At 37.2% G+C, this 13,115-nt stretch overlaps 1 protein-coding gene across 1 annotated transcript in view; it reads right to left on the reverse strand.

The window, feature by feature from the left end:
* Positions 1 to 13,115, reverse strand: part of COL6A5 (collagen type VI alpha 5 chain) — a 162,287-nt gene that overhangs the window by 15,660 nt on the left and 133,512 nt on the right. The window lies entirely within an intron of this gene.

A 13,115-nucleotide genomic window follows, 5' to 3' on the forward strand; every position in this document is an offset into this window, starting at 1 on the left:
GATAAATTTGGAATTCCTAGCCAAGGATGGCAATACTTACTATGTGGTATTATCACACATCATCCCCATACCCATGGTAGATGTTACTAGTCAATATCAGTACTTGTTCTCAGATACATTCTCTAAGTTCATCTCTACACAATGTGTGGAGAGCCATTATTATTCAACAGATATTGTCACATGTGAAGAAACTTGCCCCATCTCTGATCTTTGTCAAAGGACTGATTGATCTTCCTGCTATTTTCATATGTACAAGGTAAGAAACATACAGCTATTTTTACTACTTCAGTTGTAACTAAAATTACTTTTCAGTTACAAAATTTGGAGTACATATTGTATTAGATTTCATTATACACAATGACCCCAAGAGAAAAGTAAATATGTCAAAGTAAAGTAAAGTCGCTCAGTCATGTCCGACTCTTTGCAACCCCAGGGACTGTAGCCTACCAGGCTCCTCTGTCCATGGGATTTTCCAGGCAATAGTACTGGAGTGGATTGCCATTTCCTTCTCCAGGGGATCTTCCCAACCCAGGGATCAAACCCGGGTCTCCCACGATGTAGACAGATGCTTAACCGTCTGACCCACCAGGGAAGTCAAATATGTCAAAGTCACATTTATTGATGACATCCTTATATACACGTTTAGAATATGTGCCATAGTACGACGCAATGAGAGCAAGTACAAATGCTGACTTCAGAATCCAAATTCTGTGTAAGACACGACATACTCTAAGACCTTGGTAGTCAAAGTGCCAATCCACAAACAGTTTACTGGCCTGTGACAAGATAAGAAGCTTGCACCATGACGTAAGTAAGTAACTGCATCACTAAGCACACAGATATTTCACTGATTTTATTATTATTGTAGCAAGGCTTTCTCAATGAAGGAAGTAGTGCCTCAATTTACACTTTCTTTTTTATTTTTTTTTAACCATTTATCATTTTTATCTTGTTGGAGGCCAGCACTTCAAGTAGTTCTAAAGGGTCATGAAATCATGTCCAAAATCATGGGGACAATGACTGGTTGGTGAGGCCACAACAGGAAATGCCAGCTCAGAAATAAATATAGGAAGGACATGATTAATGTTCTCTTTTTTTTTTTTCTATGAAAGAGATGTGTGTATGAACCTAATCAAGCAAGAAACAGATTCCTAACTGGCAAAAATGTATTACTGTCCAATTGTGCTTGGCCCATTATTAAGGGTTTGCATCTATTACTTAACTTGATCCTCATAACAACCTCACAAATTAATTGATTAACCTTTATGAATGTCACAGAAGTTTAATATTGAAATAGAATGCAGAAAAATAATATCATGAGTGATGTTATTAACAGGGCAAATATTATCAGATGATTTTCAAATGTGCAATGATTTCTGCATTCCTAGGGCCAACTCCATACTATCTTTTTTATCTATTATAGGATTATTTCTGATAAATAAAATTTGTATGTGTTTAAAGTGCACAATGTTCATCAAAAACTACAAATAATAAATGATGGACAGGGTGTGAAGAAAAAGGAACCCTCCTAACTGTTGGTGAGAATATAAATTGGTATAGCCATCATGGAGAACAGTATGGAGATTCCTTAAAAAACTAAAAATAGAGTTACCATTTGATCCAGTAACCCTACTCTGGAACATATATCTGAAATAAGCTATTATTTGAAAGGATACATGCACCCTAGTATTCATAGCAGGACTATTTACAATAGCCAAGACTTGCAAGCAACCTAAGTGTCCATTGACAGATGAATGGATAAAGAAGATGTGGTATATATACACAATAGAATATTACTTAGACATAAGAAAGAATGAAGTAATGCCCTTTGCAGCAACATGGATGGATACTTCATTTAGAGATTATCACACAAAATGAAGTAATCTGAACACAGAAAGACAAACATCCTATGATACTGCTTATATGTGGAATCTAAAATATGATACATATGAATTTATTTACAAAACAGAAATAGACTCACAGATACAGAAAAAGAACATGGTTACCAAAGAGAAAATGTGGGAAGGATAAATTAAGAGTTGGGGATTCATATATACATGCTGCTGCTGCTAAGTCTCTTCAGTCGTGTCTGACTCTGTGCGACCCCATAGACGGTAGCCCACCAGGCTCCCCCATCCCTGGGATTCTCCAGGCAAGAACACTGGAGTGGGTTGCCATTTTTTTTCTCCAATGCATGAAAGTGAAAAGTCAAAGTGAAGTCGCTCAGTCGTGTCGGACTCTTAGCGACCCCATGGACTGCAGCCTACCAGGCTCCTCCGTCCATGGGATTTTCCAGGCAAGAGTAGTGGAGTGGGGTGCCAGTGCCTTCTCCATCATATATACATACTACTATGTATAATACAGTTAAGCAACAAGGGCCTATTGTATAACATATGGAACTATACTCAATAGTTTGTCATAACCTATCTAGAAAAGAATTTTGAAAAGAATATATATATACACACACATGAATATATGGTTTACAACTGAATCACTTTGCTGTAAACCTGAAACCAACACAACACTGTGAATCAACTATATTTTAATAAAAACTTTAAAAATTGAATGGAAAAATTAACAATAAAGTATACAATGTTTTGATACAAGTATACACGTATAATGATTGCCACAATTAATCTAATATTGTTGGATTTGATTTGCTAAAGTTTTGTTTAGAATTTTTGCATCCATGTTTACAAGGAATGTTGGTCTGTAGTTTCCTTTTCATGTAATGTCTTTGTGTGGTTTGGGCTTCAAAGATTGAGTTCAGAAGCTTTCCTTCCTCTTTAATATTCTGGAAAAGTTTGTGTAGAATTGATACTATTTCTTCCTTAAATGTCTTGTTGAATGCATCAGTGAAGTCGTCTTGGCCTGGAGTTTTCCTTATGGAAAGTTTTGAACTACAAATTCAATTTTCATTAATAGGTTTAGGAATAAATATTTAGGTTATTTTTCCCTGAGTGAGCTTTGGTAATTCGTGTACTGCAAGTAATTTATCTATTTCACCAAAATGTCTAATTAATAAGCAAAACCTGCAGTCCTTGGGGTCACAAAAGAGTAGGACATGATTGAGTGGCTGAGCACATACAGGAGCGTGCATGCTAAGTCACTTCAGTTGTGTTCAACTCTTTGTGACCCTATGGACTGTAGCCCCCTAGGCTCCTCTATCCATGGGGTTCACCAGGCAAGAATACTGGAGTGGGTAGCCATGCCCTCCTCCAGGGGATCTTCTTGACCCAGGGATGGAAGCCGTGTCTCCTAATCTGCATTGGCTGGCAGGTTCTTTACCAGTAGCGCCATTGGGGAAGCCCAAGTACACACATACGTAAGCAAAAACTGCTGACAATGTTCTCTGACTATCCTTTTAATATCTGTAGAATATGTCTCTTCTCTCATTCCTGATGTTGGTCATTTGTATTTTCATTTTCACCAGTGAGTTTGACTATAGGTTTACCCATTTAATTGCTCTTATAGAAAAAAAAAAAAAAACACTTTGATTTTATTTATTTTCTCCTTTCTATTTCATTGACTTCTGCTTGAATTTTATTACTCCTTATTTCTCTTTACCTTAGGTTTAACTTGTTCCTCTTTTTCTGGTTTCTCAAAATGAAAACTGAGGTCATCGATTTCAAATCTTTCTTCTTTACCAGTATAGGCATTTAATGCTATGCAAGATCTCCAAAGTACTGCTTTAGTGGAATCTCACAAATTCTGGTATACGGTGATTTCTGTTTTCATTACTTTCAAAATACTTGCTAATTTCACCTTTGATTTCTTCTTTGAGCATGGGTTATTTAGAAGGGCTTTCTTCGTTTCCAAATACTTTGGGATTTTTTAAAGATTTTCCTGTTACTGATTTCAATTTAATTCTGCTTTGGTCAGAGAATATACTTGGAATGACTTGAATCCTTTAAAGTTTTGAGAATGCTTTTATGATACACAATGTGGTCTATCTTGGTAAATGTTTCATACGTACTTGAAAACAATGTGTATTTCTGGAATTTTTTACAGTTAAGTTTTATTGGAATATAGTTGCTTTATAATGTTGTTAGTTTCTGCTGCACAGCAAAGTGAATCAGCTATATATATACACATATATCTCCTCTTTTTTGATTTCCTTTCCATTTAGGTCACCACAGAGCAGTGACTAAAGCAACTATACTTCAACAAAAATTAATTTTTAAAAAATTCCAGAAAATGTTTACCCTTAAAAAAGAAAAGGATTTGCATTTGCTATTATTGTGTGCAGTGTTCTGTTAAAATAAATTAGGTCAAATTAACTGATAGTGTTCTTCAAGCCTATGATATTCTTCCTGCTGATTTTCTGTCTATGTTTTGGCCACTTATTGAGAGAGGGTATTGAAACCTACTGAGGGTCTTCTCATTTTTTTTAAATCATTTTTGTCTTTGAGTCTTATTTTGAATAATTTATATTGCTACATATTCACGGTCACTAGATTTCTCTTCTATCAAATCTAATTTCTTATTAATCCCATCCAGTGTATTGTTCATCCCAGACACTGTTGCTTTCATCTCTACAAATGTATTTAAATATTTTTTTACCTTTTCTATGTTTCTACTTAACTTTTTAACATATAGAATTTAGTTATAATAACTTCTAACATATTTGCTAATTTTTAACATCTTTGTTAGTTCTGATTTGGTTTTGAGTGATTGTGCTTTTGATTGTATGTTTTTTCTGCCAGACATTATGAAATTTGCTTTTTTGGATATGGGATACTTTTACATTCCTATAAATGTTCATATACTTTGGGGAAGCAGTTAGGCTACTTGGAAACAGTTTGATCCTTTTGGGCATTGGTATTATGATTTGTTAAGTATGTCCAGAGTGGTACTTAATTTAAGGCTAATTATTCCCTACTACTGAAATAAGACCTTTCTGAAGTTTCTCCCTAGTGCTTTATAAATTATGAGTTTTCCCATCTCTCTAATGGTAAAAGGCACTATCCTTGACCCTGTGAGCAATGGAAATTATCCTCTAATCCTTTCTAGATGGATGTTCCCCAGTTGCATCATTTCCTCACATTTCCTGTGCTATCAGCACTCTGATGAATAACGAAGAGGCATCCTCTGCAGAGCTCTGTGTTTCTCTGCACAGCTCATGCCTCTCTGGTATTCTATCCTTTGAACTCTCATCCCTTGGTCTCCCCAGATGCTCAGCTTTGTCTGCTCACCTCAGGGAGTGCACTGGGCTCTACCTGAGCTCCCTTTCCTGCACCATGGCTTGGAAACCCTTGGCAGTAAACTGCAGCAATTGTAGGGACCATCTCATTTGCTTCTCATCTTGCAGGGATCACTGTCTTTTATTCCTGATGTCCAGTGTCCTGACAATTGTTGTTTCATTTCATACATATGTATATGAAATGAACTAATAAATATATATATTTCTTTTGGTTATTTCAATTGGTAGGTAAATCCAGTTCCTGTTACTTCACCTTGGGCATTCTAACAGATTAGAACTGATCATCTTGTTTGAGATGTTCCTATGAAAACTGTCATTGATGTCAGTTCAGTTCAGTTGCTCAGTCGTGTCTGACTCTTTGTGACCCCATGGACTGCAGCACATGGCTCCCCTGTTCATCACCAACTCCCAGAACTTGCTCAAATACATGACCATTGAGTCAGTGATGCCATCCAATCATCTTATCCTCTGTTGTCCCTTCTCCTCCTGCCTTCAATCTTTTTCAGCATCAGGGTCTTTTCAAATGGGTCAGTTCTTCACTTCAGGTGGCCAAGTGTTGGAGTTTCAGCTTCAGCATCAGTCCTTCCAATGAATATTCAGGATTGATTTCCTTTAGGATGGCCTGGTTGGATCTCCTTGCAGTCCAAGGGACTCTCAAGAGTCTTCTCCAACACCACAGTTCAAAAGCACCAGTTCTTTGGTGCTCAGCTTTCTTTATAGTCCAACTCTCACATCCATACATGACTACTAGAAAAACCATAGCTTTGACTAGATGGACCTTTGTTGGCAAAGTAATATCTCTGGTTTTTAACATGCTGTCTAGGTTGGTCATAGCTTTTCTTCCAAAGAGCAAGTGTCTTTTCATTTCATGGCTGCAGTCATCATCTGCACTGAGTTTGGAACCCCCAAAAATAAAGTTTATCACTGTTTCCATTGTTTCCCCATCTATTTGTCATGAAGTGATGGGACTAGATGCCACAATCTTAGTTTTTTGAATGTTGAATTTTAGGCCAACTTTTTCACTCTCCTCTTTCACTTTCATCAAGAGGCTCCTCAGTTCCTCTTTGCTTTCTACTATAAGGGTAGTTTCATCTGCATATCTGAGGTTATTCATAGTTTGGTCTCAGGTCAGACAACAGGGAGGGAACACAGCCCTGCCCATCAACAGAAAATTGGATTAAAGATTTACTAAGCATGGCCCTGCCCATCAGAACAAGACCCACTTTCCCGCACAGTCAGTCTCTCCCATCAGGAAGCTTCCATAAGCCTCTTATCCTTATCCCTCAGAGAGCAGACAGAATGAAAACCACAATCACAGGAAACTAATAAAACTGATCACATGGGCCACAGCCTTGTCTAACTCAGTGAAATTATGAACCATGCCATGTAGGGCCACCCAAGATGGACGGGTCATGGTGGAGAGTTCTAACAAAACGTGGTCCACTGGAGAAGGCAAATGGCAAACCACTTCAGTATTCTTGCCTTGAGAACCCCATGAACAGTATGAAAAGGCAAAAATTATGACACTGAAAGACGAACTCCCCAAGTCAGTAGGTGTCATTGATGTGCCAGACTTTTATCAATACATTCATAGTCATAAATCGGGATTTTACATATTAGGAGTGTGTTTGACATGTATGGATCTCCAATCCTCCACCAGGAACTTAGCTTCAAATTCTTCTTAGAATTTTTTATCAATATCAAATTCTTGATCAAATTACTAAATATAAAATTGGAAGTGCAGACCAAAGCATAGATATTATATTTGTCTATGCAATAGATGCTATGTAATATACTTTAACCCTAAAATACCAACAAAACCTCTTCTAGAGCTCTTGGCAATAGTGTATCAGGATTTGTGAATATTAGTTAAATGGACATTTCTTTCCTTTTGAGTTTACAACCCTGGAGTTGGCTAATCATTACCTGCTCTATCACCAGAATCTCTGCTTTGACTTAAAAAAAGGGCCAATTGACATACTTAGTTAAAACATAAGAACAAATATTTCATGAATGTTCTGGTAGAATAGGAAGAGGTAGACATGAAAAATAAGAAACTACAACTGACATCACAGAGATACAAAACATCACGAGATACTACAGTCAACAATTCCATGTCATCAGATCAGATCAGATCAGATCAGTCGCTCAGTCGTGTCTGACTCTTTGCGACCCCATGAATAGCAGCACTCCAGGCCTCCCTGTCCATCACCAACTCCTGGAGTTCACTGAGACTCACGTCCATAGAGTCAGTGATGCCATCCAGCCATCTCATCCTCTGTCGTCCCCTTCTCCTCTTGCCCCCAATCCCTCCCAGCATCAGAGTCTTTTCCAATGAGTCAACTCTTTGCATGCGGTAGCCAAAGTACTGGAGTTATACACACTACTATTTATTAAACAGGTAACTAATAAGGATCTACTGTATAGCACGAGGAACTCTACTCAACACTCTATAATGACTGATATGGGAAAAGTATCTGAAAAGAGCGGATATATGTGTGTGCATGATGTGTACACGTTACATTGCTTCAGTTGTGTCTGACTCTTTGGACCCCCTAGACTGTAGCTGGCCAGTATCCTCTGTCCATGGGATTCTCACAGCAAGAATACTGGAGTGGGTTGCCATTTCCTTCTCCAGGGGATATTCCTGACTCAGGAATCAAGACCATGTCTCTTATGTCTCCTGTTCTTTAGCACTAGCACCATCTGGGAAGCCAGATATATGTATATGTAAAACAAATTCACTTTGCTGTACAGCAGAAGGTAACACACATTGTAAATTAATTATACTCCAATGAATTTAAAAAAAAAAAGTTACATGTCCACAAAATAGACAACCTAGAAGAAATGGCTAAGTTTCTAGAACCATGCAATTTTTCAATACTGAATCAGGAAGAAATACAGTCTGAATGGAGTGGTCACTAGCAGTAAAACTGAATTAGTAATAAAAAAAATTCCCAGCAAACAAAAGCCCAGGACTGATCAGCCTCATGGGGGAATACTATCAAACATACAAGGAAGTATTAATACCTATCCTTCTCAAACTATTCCAAAAAAATTGAAGAGAAGGGTACACTCTCAAATTCATTCCACAAGACCACCATTACCCTCACACCAAAACCAGACAAAGATACGACAAAAAAGAAATTTATAGGCCAATATCCCTGATGAATATAGATGCAAAACCCTCAATAAAATATTAGCCAACCTAATTCAATAATACACAAAAAGGATCATACACTATGATCAAGTGGGATTTATTCTAGGGATGCAAGAAGGGCTCAATATCCACAAATCAATCAGTATGATACACCACATTAACAAAAGGAATGATAAAAACCACATGATCACCTCAGCAGATGCAGAAAAAGCCTTTGACAAAATTCAACATACACCCATGATAAAAACTTCACAGCACAGGTTACTATCTCAATATTTTGTAATAACCTATATGGGAAAACAATCCTAAAAAGAACACACACACACACACGTAACTGAATGAGTTTGATGAACACCTGAAACTAATACAATGCTATAAATCTCTATACTTCAATTAGCAAAAATAAAAACAAAACAAAAATGTGGATATGGAGGAAACATATCTCAACATAATAAAAGATATGCTTTTCATAAGTTTGTCTCTTTTGTGACAAACCCACAGCTAACATCATATGGAAGGTTGAAAAGCTGAAAGATTTTGTTTTAAATCCCCGGGAACAAGACAATGATGCCCACTCTTGACACTTGTGTTTAACATAGTATTGAAAGTCCCAGTGAGCGAAACCGTAAGACTAACAGTGAGAAGTACAAGGAATCCAAACTGGAAGGGAAGGAGTAGCACTGTCAGAACTTGCAGATGACACGATACTATATACAGAAAGCTCTCTACCAAAACTATTAGGATAAGTGGATTCAGTAGAAATTGTATGATACAAGACTAATATACAGAAATCTGTGGTTTTCCTATGCACTAATAATGAACTATCGGAAAGAGAAAACAAGAAAACAATCTGTTTAAAATCACATAAAAAAGAATAAAATACCTAGAAATAAACTTAACCAAGGAAGTTAAAGATCGATATCCTGAAAACTATAAAATGTTGATAAATGAAGGAAATTGAAGAGGATACAAATAAATATACAAATAAACAAATAAATGGAAATCTCATGGATTAGAAGAATTAATATTGTTAAAATGTCCGTACTATCCAAAGCAATCTATGGATTTAATGACTCTCTACCTCTATTTATGTTTAATGAATCTCTAGCTACCTATGTCTAAAAATCATTTTTCAAAGAACCTGAATAATGCTAAAATTCATATGAAACCACAAAAGACCCTGAATTGCCAAAGCAAGATAGAAAAAGAACAAAGCTGGAGATACCAAGCTTACAGACTTCAGACTATACAACAAAGTTACAGTAATCAAAACAGCAAGGTACTGGCACAAAAACATTCATATAGATCAATGAAGCAGAATAGAGAGCCCAGAAATAAGCACACACACTTGTGATCAGTTAACCTATCTATGACAAAAGAGGCAAGAATACACAATAGAGAAAAGATAATCTCTTCAATGAGTGGTGCTGGGAAAACTGGACAGCTACATACAAAAACAATGAAATTAGAACATTTCCTCACACCATATACAAAAATAAAGTCAAAATCGGTTAAAGACTCAACTGTAAGGCCAGAAACCACAAAACTCCTGTAAGAGAACATAGGCTAAATACTCTTTGACATAAGTTGTAGAAATAATTTTTGGATCTGCCTCCTAAGGCAAAGAAAGAAGAAAGCAAAAATAAAGAAATGGGACATAATTAAAATTAAAAGCTTTTGTACAGCAAAGGGAACCACTGACAGAGCCAAAGGACAACCTACTGAATAGGGGAAAGTATTTACAAATGATATGAATGATAAAGGGTTAATATTCACAACATATAAACAGCTCATACAACTCAATATTAAAAAACAACTCAGTGAAAAAATAAGCAGAAGACAAGGAGACCTTTGTACAAAGATGACATATAGATGGCCAATGGGCGCTGGAAAGATGCTCAACATTGCTAATCATCAGACAAATATAGATCAAAACCACAGTGGGATGTCACTTCACACCTGTCAGAATGGCCATCATCAAAAAGTCCACAAATAACAAACTCTTAGAGGAAAATATAGGCAGACCACTCTCTGACATAAATCACAGCATCATCTTTTTAAATCTATCTTCCAGCATAATGGAAATAAAAGCAAAAATAAACAAATGGAACCCACTGAAACTCAAAAGCTTTTGCACATCAAAGGAAACAATAAACAAAATGAAAAGACAACTCACAGATTGGGAGAAAATATTTGCAAATGATGTGACTGATAAGTGATTAGTCTCCAAAGTTTACAAACAGCTTATGACACTTAATAGCATTAAAACAAACAAGCCACTCAAAAAATGGGCAGAAGACCTGAAGAGACATTTCTCTATAAAGGGCATACAGATGGCCAATGTGCATATGCAAAGATGTTCAAAATTACCAGTTGTTTGAGAAATGCAATTCAAAACTACAATGAGATTTCACCTCATACTGGTCAGAATGGTTATCGTCAAAAAAATCCACAAACAGCAAATTCTAGAGATGGTGTGGAGAGAAGGGAACCTTCCTACAGTTGTTGGTGGGAATGTAAATTGGTAGAGCTACTATGGAGAACAGTGTGGAGGCTCCTGAAAAAACTAAAAATAGAGCTACCATATGAACCTACAATCCCACTCTTAGGCATCAGTTCAGTTCAGTTCAGTCGCTCAGTCGTGTCCGACTCTTTGTGACCCCATGAATTGCAGCATGCCAGGCCTCCCTGTCCATCACTATCTCCCAGAGTTCACGCAAACTCATGTCCATCGAGTCCGTGATGCCATCCAGCCATCTCATCCTCTGTCATCCCCTTCTCCTCCTGCCCCCAATCCCTCCCAGCATCAGAGTCCTTTCCAATGAGTCAACTCTTCACATGAGGTGGCCAAAGTACTGGAGTTTCAGCTTTAGCATCATTCCTTCCAAAGAAATTCCAGGGCTGATCTCCTTCAGAATGGACTGGTTGAATCTCCTTGTAGTCCAAGGGCTCTCAAGAGTCTTCTCCAACACCACACTTCAAAAGCATCAATTCTTCAGCACTCAGCTTCCTTTACAGTCCAACTCTCACATCCATACATGACCACTGGAAAAACCATAGCCTTGACTAGACAGACCTTTGTTGGCAAAGGAATGTCTCTGTTTTTAAATATGCTATCTATGTTGGTCATAACTTTCCTTCCAAGGAGTAAGTGTCTTTTAGTTTCATGGCTTCAGTCACCATCTGCAGTGATTTTGGAGCCCCAAAAAATAAAGTCTGACACTGTTTCCACTGTTTCCCTATCTATTTCCCATGAAGTGATGGGACCAGATGCCATGATCTTCATTTTCTGAATGTTGAGTTTTAAGCCAATTTTTTCACTCTCCTCTTTCACCTTCATCAAGAAGCTTTTTAGTTCCTCTTCACTGTCTGCCATAAGGGTGGTGTCATAGGCATATATCTAGAGAAAAACATAGTCCAAAAAGATACATGCACCCCAGTGTTCATTGCAGCGCTGTTTATGATGGCCAAGACATGGAGACAACCTAAATGTGCATTGACAGAAGAATGGATAAAGAAGATGCGGTGCATATACACAATGGAATATTACCCAACCACTAAAAGGAATGAAATAAGGCCATTTGCAGCAACATGGATGGACCTAGAGCATGTTATACTCAGTGAAGTAAGTCAGACAGAGAAGCAGAAATATCATATCACATCCCTCATATGTGGAATCTAAAAAGAAATGATACAAATGAACTTACTTACAAGACAGAGACTCACAGACTTAGAAAATGAACTCGTGGTTGCCAGGGGGAAGGGATAGTTGAGGACTTCGGGAAGGTCATGTATACACTGCTATATTTAAAATGGATAACCAACAAAAAACTATTGTATAGCACGTGGAAGTCTGCTCAATGTTATATGCCAGCCTGGATGGGAAGGGGGTTTGGAGGAGAATGGATACACATACAGGGATGACCGAGTCCTTTCACTCTTCTCCTAAAACTATCACAACATTGTTCATTGGCTGTATCCTGATACAGAATGCTTTTGGTGTTAAAAATAATTAAATAAAGTAAAAATGCCTAAAAAAAAGTCCACAAATAACAAATGCTGGTAAAGACGTGAAGAAAAGAGAACTCTCCTACATGGTTGGTAATAATATAAATTGGCACAGTCAGTATGGAAAACAGTATGGAGGTTCCACAAAAAGAACCAGAAACAGAACCACCGTGTGATCCAGAAATCCCACTTCTGAGTACGTATCTGAGGAAAGTAAAGACACTAGTTCAAAAAAGTACATGCACCCTGATGTTCATAGCAGCAATATTTATAACAGCTAATCCATGGAAGCAACTTAAGTGTCCATTAACTGATGAATGTATTACATATATAATAATGAGAAATACTTCATGAGAAACGCTGGGCTGGATGAAGCACAAGCTGCAATCACGATTGCCTGGAGAAACACCAATAAACTCAGATATGCAGATGACACCACCCTTAAGGCAGAAAGCAAAGAAGAACTCAAGACCCTTTTGATGAAAGTGAAAGAGGAGAGTGAAAAAGTTGGCTTAAAGCTAAACATTCAGAAAAATAAGATCATGGCATCTGGTCCCATCACTTCATGGCAAATAGATGGGGATATGTAGAGACGTATTTCACTTCTAAAATCTCTAAAAATAGGTTATCTACCTATTTAAAGGATTAAAATGAGAATAGAAGAAGCTAAGTGCTAAAATCTAAAATTTAGCCAAACACTAAATAATCACTTACAATTATTCTATTTTGAGTCTAAAGTATCTT

The sequence above is a fragment of the Bubalus kerabau genome, chromosome 2 (assembly GCF_029407905.1).
Source record: "Bubalus kerabau isolate K-KA32 ecotype Philippines breed swamp buffalo chromosome 2, PCC_UOA_SB_1v2, whole genome shotgun sequence".
Classification (NCBI taxonomy): Eukaryota; Metazoa; Chordata; class Mammalia; order Artiodactyla; family Bovidae; genus Bubalus; species Bubalus kerabau.